At 33.9% G+C, this 17,254-nt stretch overlaps 1 protein-coding gene across 6 annotated transcripts in view; it reads right to left on the minus strand.

Annotated features, from left to right (window-relative positions):
• Nucleotides 1–17,254, minus strand: part of LOC145666964 (uncharacterized) — an 87,637-nt gene that overhangs the window by 51,760 nt on the left and 18,623 nt on the right. The gene's annotated exons all lie outside the window — the stretch shown is intronic.

Genomic DNA, 17,254 nt, shown 5'->3' on the forward strand with positions numbered 1-17,254 from the left:
CCAGAATTACAAATACTACAGTTAGTCAAACATCATATACATAAAGTAGGAAAAAAGTGATCGATCTGGCTCATAATAGAACAACCTAGCTCATAAGAGGCCAACTCACAAGCCCCTGGGAAAATGACCACCGTGCACCGTGAGCCCACGGTCTTTTACGACCTCCATTTTAGGGGTGAATTTATTCCCTTTTATGAGCACTTTTAAGGGGTGAACTCGTTCCCTTTTACGAGCCCCCCCTGGGAATTGACCACCATACAACGTGAGTCCATGGTCTTTTACGACCTCCATTTTAGGGGTGAACTCGTTCTCTTTTACGACCTCCTCCATCATTTTAAGGGGGTGTATTCGTTCCCTTTTATGATCTCCATTTTAAGGGTGAACTCGTTTTCAACCCCTACGAACACAGCAGATAACACATAACACTACGTAACACACAGCAGAACAGATAATACATAGCACAGCTAATAAAAGAACATGGCTTATTTTTCAACCCTTATTTTAACATAGCAGAAATTACACTGAGACTACGAACACATAGAAGAGGTGTATTCGTTTTCAATCCCTTAGCATAAGACTATGTAACATAACAGTTACTAACATACAGCAGAGCAGATAACAAACACAACCACCTCCATTTTAGGGGTGTATTCATTCTCTTTTATGAGCATATTTTCCAACCCCTATTCTAAGATAACAGAAATTACATAAGATTACGAACACATAGAAGAGCAGATAACACATAAGAGTAAGTAACATAGCAAGGGTGTACTCGTTTCAACCCCTATTTTAACATAGCATAGAATACATGGAGACTATGAACATACAGCAGAGCAGATAACAAACACAACCACCTCCATTTTAGGGGTGTATTCATTCCCTTTTATGAGCATATTTTCCAACCCCTATTTTAACATAGCAGAAATTACACTGAGACTATGAACACACAGCAGAACAGATAATACATAACACAGCTAATAAAAGAACATGGCTTATTTTCCAACCCCTATTTTAACATAGCAGAAATTACACTGAGACTATGAGCACATAGCAGAGCAGATAATAAACACAACAACCTCCATTTTAGGGGTGTATTCATTCCCTTTTATGATTTTTTTCAACCCCTATTTTAAGACAATGAATAACATAGCGATTCGATACGCTCTTTGAACCGATTTGGATGAAACTCGGCATATGGAGGTTTTCGATCATGCTGAGTACGAATATCATACTTATTTTTACCTGGGTCCTATAGTTTATGTGGCATACGCCCTTTCTATGACAATTTTAACCAATTTGGGTGAAACTCGGTATATGGGGGTTTTCGGACATGCTGATTACAAATATCATACTTATTTTTATCTGGGTCTGATAGTTTATGTGGGATACGCCCTTTGTATGACACTTAAAACCCAATCCCTCGTAAACTGAGCCACATATTGAGATGGTGTTTCCACATTTAGTAATTGGTCATCGGGTACTACATGTTCCAAAATTAGTGGTCATCGAGGTCAAAGGTCAACATACTTAAAACCTAATAACTCGACAACTGAGACACATATTGAAGTGGTGTTTCCACATTTAGTAATTGGTCATCAAATACTACAAGTTCCAAAATAATGACCATCGAGGTCAAAGGTTAAAATACTTAAAACCTAATAACTCAAAACCAGAGCCACATATTGAGGTGCTGTTTCCACATTTAGTAATCGGCCACCAACTACTACAAGTTCCAAAATACTGATCATCGAGGTCAAAGGTCAACATACTTAAAACCTAATAACTCGACAACTGAGACACATATTGAAGTGGTGTTTCCACATTTAGTAATTGGTCATCAAATACTACAAGTTCCAAAATAATGACCATCGAGGTCAAAAGGTCAATATACTTAAAACCTAATAACACGAAAACTGAGCCACATATTGAGATGGTGTTTCCATATTTAGTAATTGATCATCAGGTGCTACAAGTTCCAAAATAATGATCATCGAGGTCAAAGGTCAAAATACTTAAAACCTAATAACTCAAAACCAGAGCCACATATTGAGGTGCTGTTTCCACATTTAGTAATCGGCCACCAACTACTACAAGTTCCAAAATACTGATCATCGAGGTCAAAGGTCAACATACTTAAAACCTAATAACTGGACAACTGAGACACATATTGAAGTGGTGTTTCCACATTTAGTAATTGGTCATCAAATACTACAAGTTCCAAAATAATGACCATCGAGGTCAAAGGTCAACATACTTAAAACCTAATAACACGAAAACTGAGCCACATATTGAGGTGCTGTTTCCACATTTAGTAATTGGTCATCAACTACTACAAGTTTCAAAAAATAATGGTCATCGAGGTCAAAGGTCAATCTCGTAAATGGATCCACATATTGAGATGCTGTTTCCACATTTAGTAAATTTGTGTGATCTATTCAATTTTGTACAAAGCAGAAAAAAAGTGAAGAAGGAATAAATTTGAGTGGCTTATTTACTTTTGTATTAATGAGAAAGAAATCAAAGGAACACAATTTTAACTAGCGCAGAATTTCTGTACCTTTTTGGGCTATTCAAATGGATTAACAAGAAAGAAAGCAAAGATATGCCATATTAACTAGCTTAGAATTATATGTCATCTTGTATTATTTAAGCAAAACGAAGAAAGCGAACATGGACCATTTTACTCAAATTTGGATGGAGTATTTATCTTTGTATGAACCAGAAAAAAATGAAGAAGACAGTTCAATATTTCTGTATAATTTTGTACTACTCAAATAAACGAAATTTTATTTTTGTACCAATCACAAGAAAATCAAAGAAGGGTCATTTTATACCTTTTTTGTGCTATTCAAATAATAGAGGGAACAAATTTCAGTGGTCTATTTTATTTTTGTACCAATCAGAAGAAAAGCTAAGATATACCATTTTAACTATTTAAACAAATGAAAAGATAAATTTGAATGACCTATTCAATTTTGTACCACTGAAATAAACGAAGGAATGCCAACCAGAAAAAAAAGAAGTGAAGATTAGGTGGATTATTTTCTTTTGTATCAACTAGAAAAGAGAAGAGGAGCTACTTTAACTTTCTCATTATGTACTGTTTAAACAAACGAAAATTGACCATTATGTAACTTTTGAACTTACTGAAATGTTCTATTTTTGTACTCAAATAAACGAAAGAATAAAATTGTAGTAACCAGAAAAAGCGAAGAAGGCCCATTTTAACTAACTGAGAATTTCTGTACCTTTTTGTACTATTTAAACAAACGATGGAATAAATTTGAGTGGCCTGTTTTTTGTACTAACCAGAAAAAGCGAAGAAGGTCCAATTTAGCTAACAGTGTACTATTTAAACAAACGAAGGTCTCTTGAGTGAGATTTCCAATTTTGTAGCAAGAAGGACTATTTTCTAACTAACTCAGAATTTCATTTCATTTTTGTAATACTCAAATTTGGATGAAGTGTTTAGTTTTGCACGAACCAGAAAAATTTGATTGGATTATTTCCTTATGTACCAACTGGAAAAAGTGAAGGGCCATTATTCAAATAAACGAAGGAATAGAGTATTTAGTTTTGTACCAACTAGAAAAAAAAAGAAGTGAAGTATGAATAAAATTTAGGTGGACTATTTTCTTTTGTACCAACTGGAAAATAGAAGAAGAGCTACTTTAACTAGCTCATTATGTACTGCTTAAAGAAACGAAAATTGACTATTTAACTAGCTCAGAATTTATGTAAGAATAATTTCGATGTTCTACTTTTTATACCAACGAGAAAAAATGAACTAGCTGAATATTTAAATATACGAAAGAACAAATTTAAGTGACCTATTCAATTTTGTACCAACGAGAAATGGCTCAGCAAAAGGCGAAGAAGGACTATTTTATATAATTTTACTACTAAAATAAACAATGGAGTATTTAGTTTTGTACCATTTTGGAGTATTCAAATAAACAAAGGACTTATAATTTGTGTCAACTCTAAAATCAATTAAACGAAGTAATGCATTTGAGTGAGCTATTTAATTTGAAAAACCGAAGTTGAGTATTTTATACCATTTTGTATTATTTCAACAAACAAAGGAATAAATTTGAATGACCTGTTTTTTGTACTAACCAGAAAAATCGAAGAAGGTACCTTTATACTAACCCAATGAACGAACGAACAAATTTGGGTGTTCTACTTTTTTATACCAAACAAGGAAGAACCATTTTGTACTGCTCAAATAAATGAAAGAAAAAGCGAAAAAGACCTTTTTAACTAGCGCAGACTTTCTGTAACGCAAAAATTAATTTGGATGGAGTAACAAGAAAGAAAGCAAAGATATGCCATATTAACTATTTAAATAAACGAAGGGATAAATTTAAGTGATCTATTCCATTTTGTACCAAGGAGAAATGCCATTTTTATCTAACTTAGAATTTCTAGTGCATGTTGTATTATTTAAACAAAACGAAGGGCTAATATACCATTTTGTACTACTTTTTGTACCAATCAGAAGAAAATTAAAGAAGGGTCATTTTAACTAGCCAAGCAGAAAAAAGGAAAGAATTAACACTTTGTACTAACCAGAAAAGGAGAAGGAGGATCAGCATTCTATACTTTTTGTGCAATTTATTGGGGTGTCCTATTTCTTTTTTTCACCAACGAGAACCATTTTTAACTGACTTAGAATTTTATACCTTTTCGAAAAATTTGTATCAAATCGAAAAAAGCAAGGAAATACCATTTTAAATAGCTCAGCATGTTATAGCTTTTTGTGTTTTTGGTCTACCCAATTTAAACAAACAAAGGAATAAATTTGTGTGACCTATTCACTTTTATAGCAAGCAGAAAAAGGAAAGAATAAATTTGAGTGGCTTAAGCAAAGAAGGTCAATGGTAACTAGCCTTTTTGTGCTATTAAATTTGAGTGACCTATTGAAGAATGAATAAATTTTGTTTGCAATTAAAAAAGCGGAGAAGGTCTACTTTCTGTACCAACCATAGAAAAACAAATTTGTTTGACCTATTCACTTTTATAGCAAGCAGAAAAATCACGAAAAAAAAGGGAAGAAGGTTCATTATAACAAGCTAGGTATTTTTTATACCATTTTGTATTACGGGTGGTCTATTTCATTTGTGTAACAATCAGAAGAAAAGCTCAGAATGTTATACCTTTGTGATGCTACATTTTGTATTATTTGTCAGGGAGAGGCAATTTAAATTGTTCTCTGGATGACACAAAAATAATACAAAATGTAGCATCACAAAGGTATAACATTCTGAGCTTTTCTTCTGATTGTTACACAAATGAAATAGACCACCCGTAATACAAAATGGTATAAAAAATACCTAGCTTGTTATAATGAACCTTCTTCCCTTTTTTTTCGTGATTTTTCTGCTTGCTATAAAAGTGAATAGGTCAAACAAATTTGTTTTTCTATGGTTGGTACAGAAAGTAGACCTTCTCCGCTTTTTTAATTGCAAACAAAATTTATTCATTCTTCAATAGGTCACTCAAATTTAATAGCACAAAAAGGCTAGTTACCATTGACCTTCTTTGCTTAAGCCACTCAAATTTATTCTTTCCTTTTTCTGCTTGCTATAAAAGTGAATAGGTCACACAAATTTATTCCTTTGTTTGTTTAAATTGGGTAGACCAAAAACACAAAAAGCTATAACATGCTGAGCTATTTAAAATGGTATTTCCTTGCTTTTTTCGATTTGATACAAATTTTTCGAAAAGGTATAAAATTCTAAGTCAGTTAAAAATGGTTCTCGTTGGTGAAAAAAAGAAATAGGACACCCCAATAAATTGCACAAAAAGTATAGAATGCTGATCCTCCTCCTCCTTTTCTGGTTAGTACAAAGTGTTAATTCTTTCCTTTTTTCTGCTTGGCTAGTTAAAATGACCCTTCTTTAATTTTCTTCTGATTGGTACAAAAAGTAGTACAAAATGGTATATTAGCCCTTCGTTTTGTTTAAATAATACAACATGCACTAGAAATTCTAAGTTAGATAAAAATGGCATTTCTCCTTGGTACAAAATGGAATAGATCACTTAAATTTATCCCTTCGTTTATTTAAATAGTTAATATGGCATATCTTTGCTTTCTTTCTTGTTACTCCATCCAAATTAATTTTTGCGTTACAGAAAGTCTGCGCTAGTTAAAAAGGTCTTTTTCGCTTTTTCTTTCATTTATTTGAGCAGTACAAAATGGTTCTTCCTTGTTTGGTATAAAAAAGTAGAACACCCAAATTTGTTCGTTCGTTCATTGGGTTAGTATAAAGGTACCTTCTTCGATTTTTCTGGTTAGTATTTGGTCTAGGAATTAATTCGTGCGGTTTTTAATAAAAATTGAAGCTTTATTTCAAAAACAAAGTAAATGAATACGTTAACAAAAATATTGTCCATCCCTAGCCACTACTTTCTCCCATCTTTCAGGCAATTTACGGATTCCGTGTCGAAAGAATTCCTCATCTTTTGACGCAATCTAATCAAAGATCCATTTTTCGATATTTTCTGAAGAAGTGAACCGCTGTCCAATCAAATCGTTATTCATGCAATCGATCAAGTAGTAGTCAGACGGAGCAGTGTCTGGTGAATATCGCGGGTGGAGTAACACTTTCCATCCGACATTTTCCAAATAGTTTTTGACCGGTTTTGCGACATGTGGTCGAGCGTTATCATCTTGATATTTAAGTTTATTATGCCTGTTATTCCATTCTGGTCGTTTTCAGGCCAGAGCTTGCTTCAAACGCATTAATTGTTGTCGATAGCGGTGTCCATTTATAGTTTCACCAAGTTTCAGAAGTTCATAGTACACCACACGTTTCAAATCCCACCATATATACAGCATAACCTTTGCACAATGAATATCTCGTTTCGGTTGTGAAGGACCTGGTTCACCTTGCTTCACCCAGGCCTTTTTTCGTTTAGGATTCTCGTAATGAATCCACTTCCCATCACCAGTTACAATTCGATTCCAAAATCTCTTCCTTTTCTGTCTTTGAAGCAGCAATTCGCAAACGGTTCTTCTTCTTTCAACGTCTTTCTTTTCAATTCATGTGAAACCCAATAAGACATCTTTTGAATCATTCCTATGGCTTTGAGACGTTTGGAAACTGTTGTTTGCTCAACTCCAAATGCTTCTGCAAGTTCGTCCTGCGTTTGACACGAATCCTGATCAAGCAATGCTCTCAATTCTTCATCTTCAAATTCTTTTGGCTGTCCAAATTGCTTTTGGTCTTCCAAGCTGAAATCACCACCTTTAAACCGTGCAAACCACTTCTGACACGTTCGCTCAGCTAGAGCATGGTCACCAAACACTTCCACTAAAATATGATGACTTGCGGTAGCACTTTTCTTCATGTTAAAGCAATGAAGAATAACTCCCCGCAAAAACACTTTATCAGGCACAAAATGCGCCATTTTCAGTTGAAGAAAAAATGTTGTTGTTTTCGCTTCAAGCAACTGACATATACTAAACAAGATGCTCAATGACAGTAGTTTTCAACGCATGTTTGGATCAACGAAACTATGGGACAATAAGCTAGTTACGCCATCTTTTGTAAAACGCACGAATTAATTCCTAGACCAAATACAAAAAACAGGCCATTCAAATTTATTCCTTTGTTTGTTGAAATAATACAAAATGGTATAAAATACTCAACTTCGGTTTTTCAAATTAAATAGCTCACTCAAATGCATTACTTCGTTTAATTGATTTTAGAGTTGACACAAATTATAAGTCCTTTGTTTATTTGAATACTCCAAAATGGTACAAAACTAAATACTCCATTGTTTATTTTAGTAGTAAAATTATATAAAATAGTCCTTCTTCGCCTTTTGCTGAGCCATTTCTCGTTGGTACAAAATTGAATAGGTCACTTAAATTTGTTCTTTCGTATATTTAAATATTCAGCTAGTTCATTTTTTCTCGTTGGTATAAAAAGTAGAACATCGAAATTATTCTTACATAAATTCTGAGCTAGTTAAATAGTCAATTTTCGTTTCTTTAAGCAGTACATAATGAGCTAGTTAAAGTAGCTCTTCTTCTATTTTCCAGTTGGTACAAAAGAAAATAGTCCACCTAAATTTTATTCATACTTCACTTCTTTTTTTTTCTAGTTGGTACAAAACTAAATACTCTATTCCTTCGTTTATTTGAATAATGGCCCTTCACTTTTTCCAGTTGGTACATAAGGAAATAATCCAATCAAATTTTTCTGGTTCGTGCAAAACTAAACACTTCATCCAAATTTGAGTATTACAAAAATGAAATGAAATTCTGAGTTAGTTAGAAAATAGTCCTTCTTGCTACAAAATTGGAAATCTCACTCAAGAGACCTTCGTTTGTTTAAATAGTACACTGTTAGCTAAATTGGACCTTCTTCGCTTTTTCTGGTTAGTACAAAAAACAGGCCACTCAAATTTATTCCATCGTTTGTTTAAATAGTACAAAAAGGTACAGAAATTCTCAGTTAGTTAAAATGGGCCTTCTTCGCTTTTTCTGGTTACTACAATTTTATTCTTTCGTTTATTTGAGTACAAAAATAGAACATTTCAGTAAGTTCAAAAGTTACATAATGGTCAATTTTCGTTTGTTTAAACAGTACATAATGAGAAAGTTAAAGTAGCTCCTCTTCTCTTTTCTAGTTGATACAAAAGAAAATAATCCACCTAATCTTCACTTCTATTTTTTCTGGTTGGCATTCCTTCGTTTATTTCAGTGGTACAAAATTGAATAGGTCATTCAAATTTATCTTTTCATTTGTTTAAATAGTTAAAATGGTATATCTTTGCTTTTCTTCTGATTGGTACAAAAATAAAATAGACCACTGAAATTTGTTCCCTCTATTATTTGAATAGCACAAAAAAGGTATAAAATGACCCTTCTTTGATTTTCTTGTGATTGGTACAAAAATAAAATTTCGTTTATTTGAGTAGTACAAAATTATACAGAAATATTGAACTGTCTTCTTCATTTTTTTCTGGTTCATACAAAGATAAATACTCCATCCAAATTTGAGTAAAATGGTCCATGTTCGCTTTCTTCGTTTTGCTTAAATAATACAAGATGACATATAATTCTGAGCTAGTTAATATGGCATATCTTTGCTTTCTTTCTTGTTAATCCATTTGAATAGCCCAAAAAGGTACAGAAATTCTGCGCTAGTTAAAATTGTGTTCCTTTGATTTCTTTCTCATTAATACAAAAGTAAATAAGCCACTCAAATTTATTCCTTCTTCACTTTTTTTCTGCTTTGTACAAAATTGAATAGATCACACAAATTTACTAAATGTGGAAACAGCATCTCAATATGTGGATCCATTTACGAGATTGACCTTTGACCTCGATGACCATTATTTTTTGAAACTTGTAGTAGTTGATGACCAATTACTAAATGTGGAAACAGCACCTCAATATGTGGCTCAGTTTTCGTGTTATTAGGTTTTAAGTATGTTGACCTTTGACCTCGATGGTCATTATTTTGGAACTTGTAGTATTTGATGACCAATTACTAAATGTGGAAACACCACTTCAATATGTGTCTCAGTTGTCCAGTTATTAGGTTTTAAGTATGTTGACCTTTGACCTCGATGATCAGTATTTTGGAACTTGTAGTAGTTGGTGGCCGATTACTAAATGTGGAAACAGCACCTCAATATGTGGCTCTGGTTTTGAGTTATTAGGTTTTAAGTATTTTGACCTTTGACCTCGATGATCATTATTTTGGAACTTGTAGCACCTGATGATCAATTACTAAATATGGAAACACCATCTCAATATGTGGCTCAGTTTTCGTGTTATTAGGTTTTAAGTATATTGACCTTTGACCTCGATGGTCATTATTTTGGAACTTGTAGTATTTGATGACCAATTACTAAATGTGGAAACACCACTTCAATTTGTGTCTCAGTTGTCGAGTTATTAGGTTTTAAGTATGTTGACCTTTGACCTCGATGATCAGTATTTTGGAACTTGTAGTAGTTGGTGGCCGATTACTAAATGTGGAAACAGCACCTCAATATGTGGCTCTGGTTTTGAGTTATTAGGTGTTAAGTATTTTAACCTTTGACCTCGATGGTCATTATTTTGGAACTTGTAGTATTTGATGACCAATTACTAAATGTGGAAACACCATCTCAATATGTGGCTCAGTTTACGAGGGATTGGGTTTTAAGTGTCATACAAAGGGCGTATCCCACATAAACTATCAGACCCAGATAAAAATAAGTATGATATTTGTAATCAGCATGTCCGAAAACCCCCATATACCGAGTTTCACCCAAATTGGTTAAAATTGTCATAGAAAGGGCGTATGCCACATAAACTATAGGACCCAGGTAAAAATAAGTATGATATTCGTACTCAGCATGATCGAAAACCTCCATATGCCGAGTTTCATCCAAATCGGTTCAAAGAGCGTATCGAATCGCTATGTTATTCATTGTCTTAAAATAGGGGTTGAAAAAAATCATAAAAGGGAATGAATACACCCCTAAAATGGAGGTTGTTGTGTTTATTATCTGCTCTGCTATGTGCTCATAGTCTCAGTGTAATTTCTGCTATGTTAAAATAGGGGTTGGAAAATAAGCCATGTTCTTTTATTAGCTGTGTTATGTATTATCTGTTCTGCTGTGTGTTCATAGTCTCAGTGTAATTTCTGCTATGTTAAAATAGGGGTTGGAAAATATGCTCATAAAAGGGAATGAATACACCCCTAAAATGGAGGTGGTTGTGTTTGTTATCTGCTCTGCTGTATGTTCATAGTCTCCATGTATTCTATGCTATGTTAAAATAGGGGTTGAAACGAGTACACCCTTGCTATGTTACTTACTCTTATGTGTTATCTGCTCTTCTATGTGTTCGTAATCTTATGTAATTTCTGTTATCTTAGAATAGGGGTTGGAAAATATGCTCATAAAAGAGAATGAATACACCCCTAAAATGGAGGTGGTTGTGTTTGTTATCTGCTCTGCTGTATGTTAGTAACTGTTATGTTACATAGTCTTATGCTAAGGGATTGAAAACGAATACACCTCTTCTATGTGTTCGTAGTCTCAGTGTAATTTCTGCTATGTTAAAATAAGGGTTGAAAAATAAGCCATGTTCTTTTATTAGCTGTGCTATGTATTATCTGTTCTGCTGTGTGTTACGTAGTGTTATGTGTTATCTGCTGTGTTCGTAGGGGTTGAAAACGAGTTCACCCTTAAAATGGAGATCATAAAAGGGAACGAATACACCCCCTTAAAATGATGGAGGAGGTCGTAAAAGAGAACGAGTTCACCCCTAAAATGGAGGTCGTAAAAGACCATGGACTCACGTTGTATGGTGGTCAATTCCCAGGGGGGGCTCGTAAAAGGGAACGAGTTCACCCCTTAAAAGTGGTCATAAAAGAGAACGAATACACCCCCTTAAAAGTGCTCATAAAAGGGAATAAATTCACCCCTAAAATGGAGGTCGTAAAAGACCGTGGGCTCACGGTGCACGGTGGTCATTTTCCCAGGGGCTTGTGAGTTGGCCTCTTATGAGCTAGGTTGTTCTATTATGAGCCAGATCGATCACTTTTTTCCTACTACATAACTATGGGTACAAACAAAAATTTCTTTGAACGTTATTCATCACGTAGCAAAACTTAAAAGCATCAATATACAAAGAGAGGAGCAAAGGTAAGAAGTGGTTGTACGAAGGAACATAACATACGATACTAAATGCCAGAGTTTATTATAATATTTGAATTTTAGGTATTCTTACGTTTCTATTTTACAAGTACTTATTCGAACACTTTTTATTTTCAGTCTGGGCTATCTTAACTAATCAATCCATGTAGTTACACCAGTTTCTACTAGATTTGAAGTCCGAAACGGAAGGCCTTCAGTTCAAACACCATTTACTATTATGACTTTGGTAATGTTAGTCAGATAGCTTATCAACCCGCTCGCAGCAGGAGTACCTACAAATCCCTAAATTAAAAGGTTCGACTAATTGCTGCACAATCTTTTCTATACCTAAACAATGTACACAAGCTCACCATGCCGAACTAGAAATAATATCAAACTGTAAAATAATTCAATAAATAGCGTTTTGCGAGTAAAGACGTGCATAAAGAGACATACGTAATTCGTCGTATGAGAACCAAAGGAGCCTAAGTCCAAGAATTGGATTTTTGTTTTCTTGGACCATGTATATAATATTGAAAGCCACACTTGGAGTTACTTAAGTATTATTGAACCTGATTTTGTCATGCTTTGTCTGATATGAAATAATGTGTTTAACATAACATTTGTTACAATTTTTTTTTTTTTTTTTTTTTTTTTTTTAATCTCTGCTCTGTAACCCTAAGAAAACGGAGTTATATTACTCTGATTCTCAAACAATTATTGATAGATCTCACAAAACTCAACACAATGGTATGAAACGACTATATTTTTTAGTTTAACGTCCCACAATTATACCCCTTTAGGCTAAAGGACACGATGATTAATGGAAGCGAATGATTATGAAATTAAGTTTTATATGCTCTTCCCGGTACGACGCATCGAACCAAAGGTGCACACGCAATCAGTAAACCAGTTTAAAGGGCACAATGATATGGGTAAGTGTAAATCCAAATACGTAGTTTTGGAATGCTTTTGTTATTATTCTAAAACTTAATGTTGTACGATAACTTGATGCTAAGGAATATATTCGTTAAGCTTTTTGTTGTAAAGCTAGGAATATCGGGGTTTCCACTTATTTCGCCAACACGAATTCCCTGACTTTTCCACATCACGATTTACAGATTTCAGGTCTATGTATCTAAAGGAAAGGCCCGACCAGAGGGTTCCTCATCTTTAATACATGTACATGTATATCGTGTGTGTATAGGTAGAGAAGTTTTGCAGAAGTAACTAATTTATTTTACAATATTCCTGTCAAAGAGCTGGGTAAAGCAAAAAAGAGAAATGGGTTATGAAGAGCGAAAATTCGTACTTAAAATTCCCTTAATTTTTCACTATTTTTTACGAGTAAGATAAATTCCCTGACTTTCAGATACGAGTAAGCTGAATTCACTGATTTTCAAATACGAGTAAGCAGAATTCACTGAGTTTGAAATAGAAGTAAGCTGAATTCCCTGATTTTCAAATACGAGTAAGCTGAATTCATTGACTATGAAATAGGAGTAAGCTGAATTCACTGACTTTGAAATAGGAATAAGTTGAATTCACTGATTTTCAAATACGAGTAAGCTGAATTCCTTGACTTCCGAATACGAGTAAGTTGAATTCCCTGATTTTCATATACGAGTAAGCTGAATTCCCTGATTTTCAAATACGAGTAAGCTGAATTCCCTGATTTTCAAATACGAGTAAGCAGAATTCACTGAGTTTGAAATAGAAGTAAGCTGAATTCCCTGATTTTCAAATACGAGTAAGCTGAATTCATTGACTTTGAAATAGGAGTAAGCTGAATTCACTGACTTTGAAATAGGAATAAGTTGAATTCACTGATTTTCAAATACGAGTAAGCTGAATTCCTTGACTTCCGAATACGAGTAAGTTGAATTCCCTGATTTTCATATACGAGTAAGCTGAATTCCCTGATTTTCAAATACGAGTAAGCTGAATTCCCTGATTTTCAAATACGAGTAAGCTGAATTCCCTGATTTTCAAATACGAGTAAGCTGAATTCCCTGATTTTCAAATACCAGTAAGCTGAATTCCCTGATTTTCAAATACCAGTAAGCTGAGTTCACTGACTTTCAGATACGTGTAAGCTGAATTCCCTGACTTTCAAATACAAGTAAGCTGAATTTCACAGATTTTCCAGGTCGTTGGAAATCCAGAATACGACAATACACAGTATGGTTACTGGAAAACAGCCTTAAATTTTGTCTAAATATGAGTCATGTATCGATTGATAGAACATTTCCAGCTGAACAACATAAGACGTCTGAGAGTAAATTTTCATGCTTCGTTTTCGAGAATATCGATAAAAAACGACTTTTTATGACTCTAAAAGTATGTCATTTGTTGTCAATAATAATTGTTAGTTCTTATTCTCCTTGATCAGACTATTTATTTACTTATGAAAAAAATTACAGTGTAAAGTAGCATATTATATCTATTTTGTGGGCTCTTCCAACGATGACACACCCTCTTCACATTACTTCTAATAATAGTAACTTCCTGGCGTTACAATGACACGTCAAACTTTTTTTGTTTTTTGTTTTGTTTGTTTTTAGTAAAATCGAAACATGTTTTTGGAAACTTTCAAAAAACCGGTTCGGTACTTTTTATCAAACCGGTTCAGTTTTCTATCAAAACCTTTTTTGGCTTCTTGTAAAAAATTGTTTGGAAACAAGTACTATAAGAACAAGAACGGATATCGACTTTGGCAAAAATAGCACTGATTTCAGTAAAGATCTTACACTCTTCTGGATAAAACGGTTTTAGTGAAAACCAAAGCGGTTTTAGAAGAAAACTGAAAATCGTTTCAACAGAAAACCAAAATAACGATTTTTCTTTTCCTAGAAACCGGTTTTGCCCATCCCTAGTTAAAACCCATCAGGCTACGGCAGCCCATACGGCGTTTAGTTGGATGATATGGTCAGTGCATTAGCCACCATTGCCGTTATTTCTAGTTTCGTAGATACGAAATAACTACCTCTTACTTCAACTGCCTCACCGAAACTTCTGTGCTCAGTAAGAATCGAACCCAGGACCACGTACATTAGTTATACACATAAATAGAAGAAATAATAATAATAATAATAATTTATTTTTATTATACGATATCAACACGGAAAAAAGGAATATCTTGCATAATGAGATTAATTCTTCCCACGAAACGTACGTACTTTTCAAAGTGTATTTACGATGGGTTTTAATTGAATTCGTTCATTACAAAAATTTAGAATAACAAGTTTAAACATATATATATATATTACACACTAAATAATAAAGAAAATTCTTATAAACATACAGAAGTAAGAAGACTCAAATCAGAAAATATTATGTGTTTGTTCAATTGTAAACGAAAATTTTCATTTTTACGTCCCACGACTACGGCTTTGGATACAGGAGACGGATGATGAATGAAATTAAATTTTATGTGCTCTTCCCGGAACACCGAATTGAATTGAAGAAACGAACTGATAAAATGGAATGTTGGAGGAAACGGGAGAACCCCGAGAAAACCCGCAAACACAATGTTCTCCACTGGAAACTTACATCATTGAATCAAGGACACCTCGCACCAGAAGTAAATGGTGTATCACTTAACCACCGCGCCTCCATTCTTCTATTGTAGTTAATATCGTGATATCACAAACCAAAATCTACTCGACTTGTATAGTAGGGGGCGCGGTGGCTCAGTGGTAGAGCGTTCACCTCCGGTGCTTGGGGTCCCAGGTTCGATCCCAGCTCGAGCCGTGTGGACTTTGTGGTGGACAAACACCGTGCTCGTGGGTTTTCTCGGGTTCTCCCGTCTCCTCCCACTTTCTTCATTCCACTATTTCATTCATTTTTCATCTACACCGTCTCCTTTAGCCTAACTGGCATAATCGTGGGACGTAAAACTTAAAGAATTCATTTTTTTTAAACTTGTATAGTATTTCCATCTATACATGAATGCCTTTTATTTACTGTTTTTATGGTTATTTCTAAAGATTTCAATTGGCAAACCTATTGGCGATTCGTAAATATATATACTAATAAAATCTTTTAGTTTAACGTCCCATGATTATGTCCGTTAGGCTAAGGGAGACGGATGATTAAAGGAAGTGAATGATAATGGAAGAATTGGTGGAATGAAATTGTGGGAGGAAACGAGAGTATCCCGAAAATATCCACGAACAAGATGTTGTATATGTACCTCACCAACCTATCAGAATTTCTTATTCATGCTATAAACTGTGTTTCAGCAACTTCTCCGTTGGATGTAATATATTTCTCCAAAGCTTTCGACGAAATTGACATTCATCTGCTTCTTCATAAGCTTTCCAACAGATTTAATCTTAATGATAAATTCCTGTTAATGGTAATTTTTTCTACTAAAGGATTATTTTACTGGGCGTATGCAAGTGTTGTTATACCAGATGCATCATCCAAATTTGTCTCAGTTCTTTCTGGAGTTTCGCAAGGTAGTGTTCTAGGACCACTGCTATTTCTTCTTTACATGGATGATCTCCCTTCCTTTCTATCTTTACCATCTACGAACATTCTTCTCTTTGCTAATGATTGTAAAATTTTTCATAAAATCTCTACCATAGATGATGCTCTACGACTTCAACAAATTCTTGCTAAACTTACTGTCTGGTGTGCGACTTGGAATTTAAAACTAAACCCGGTTGTACTCTTAGTATTTCTTTGAAGAAAAATAAAAATTTATCACAGATATTGTATTAATAACAGCCCTATCGAAAGAGTCGTGGCACATAAAGACCTCGAAGTATTATTCGATGAGAAACTCACATTTGCTGATCACATCACCGTTACTATTAAAAGTGCTATGAGAGAGAATACTGGGTATTCTTTACAGATTTACTGAAATTGTCGATATCAAATCACTCAGTATTTTCTTCAAAGCTATTGTATCTCCTAGAATTGAATACTGCTCACCGATGTGGAATATAGCCTGTGCTTTAAACTTATCCCATTTTGATTCTATCCTTAACTTTTTTCTTGCCAATGTCAAACAAAGAATTCCTTCAGTGCGTATTCTTAATAAAACAGAACATCTAACCAAACTCAATATTCATACTCCACTTACTCGACGTATGGCGCGACTTGCTGTTTCTCCATAAAATTATCAAGGGGAAAATTAACTCCGAATTATTGGTCTCCGTTCTCAATTTTCGAGCACTTTCTCCCCTTACTCGTAGTCATACGCTACTTACATATGTAATACCCAGATTATCAATTATACATCGTCCTTTATACTTCAGGCTGGCATCATTGTATAATAGTTGATTGTCAGATGTTGATATTTTTTACTCTGAAAATAATTTTAAAAACAGATCAAAGTCTCTGTAAATATGGTACATATTCTACGTGTATATACAGTATATATATATATATATATATATATATATATATATATATATATATATATATATATATATATATATATATTGTTATTTCCTGTATTCGTTGTTACATTGTTTTCAGTGTGAAATGAACATTGATCTGTATCTGAAACATTTATAAATAAATAAATAAATAAATAAATAAATGTGCTAATAAAACCCACCTTATGCAAGGTCTTGGTATACTACACTGT

Source organism: Thermobia domestica, chromosome 12 (genome assembly GCF_964235325.1).
Source record: "Thermobia domestica chromosome 12, izTheDome1.hap1.1, whole genome shotgun sequence".
NCBI lineage: Eukaryota > Metazoa > Arthropoda > Insecta > Zygentoma > Lepismatidae > Thermobia > Thermobia domestica.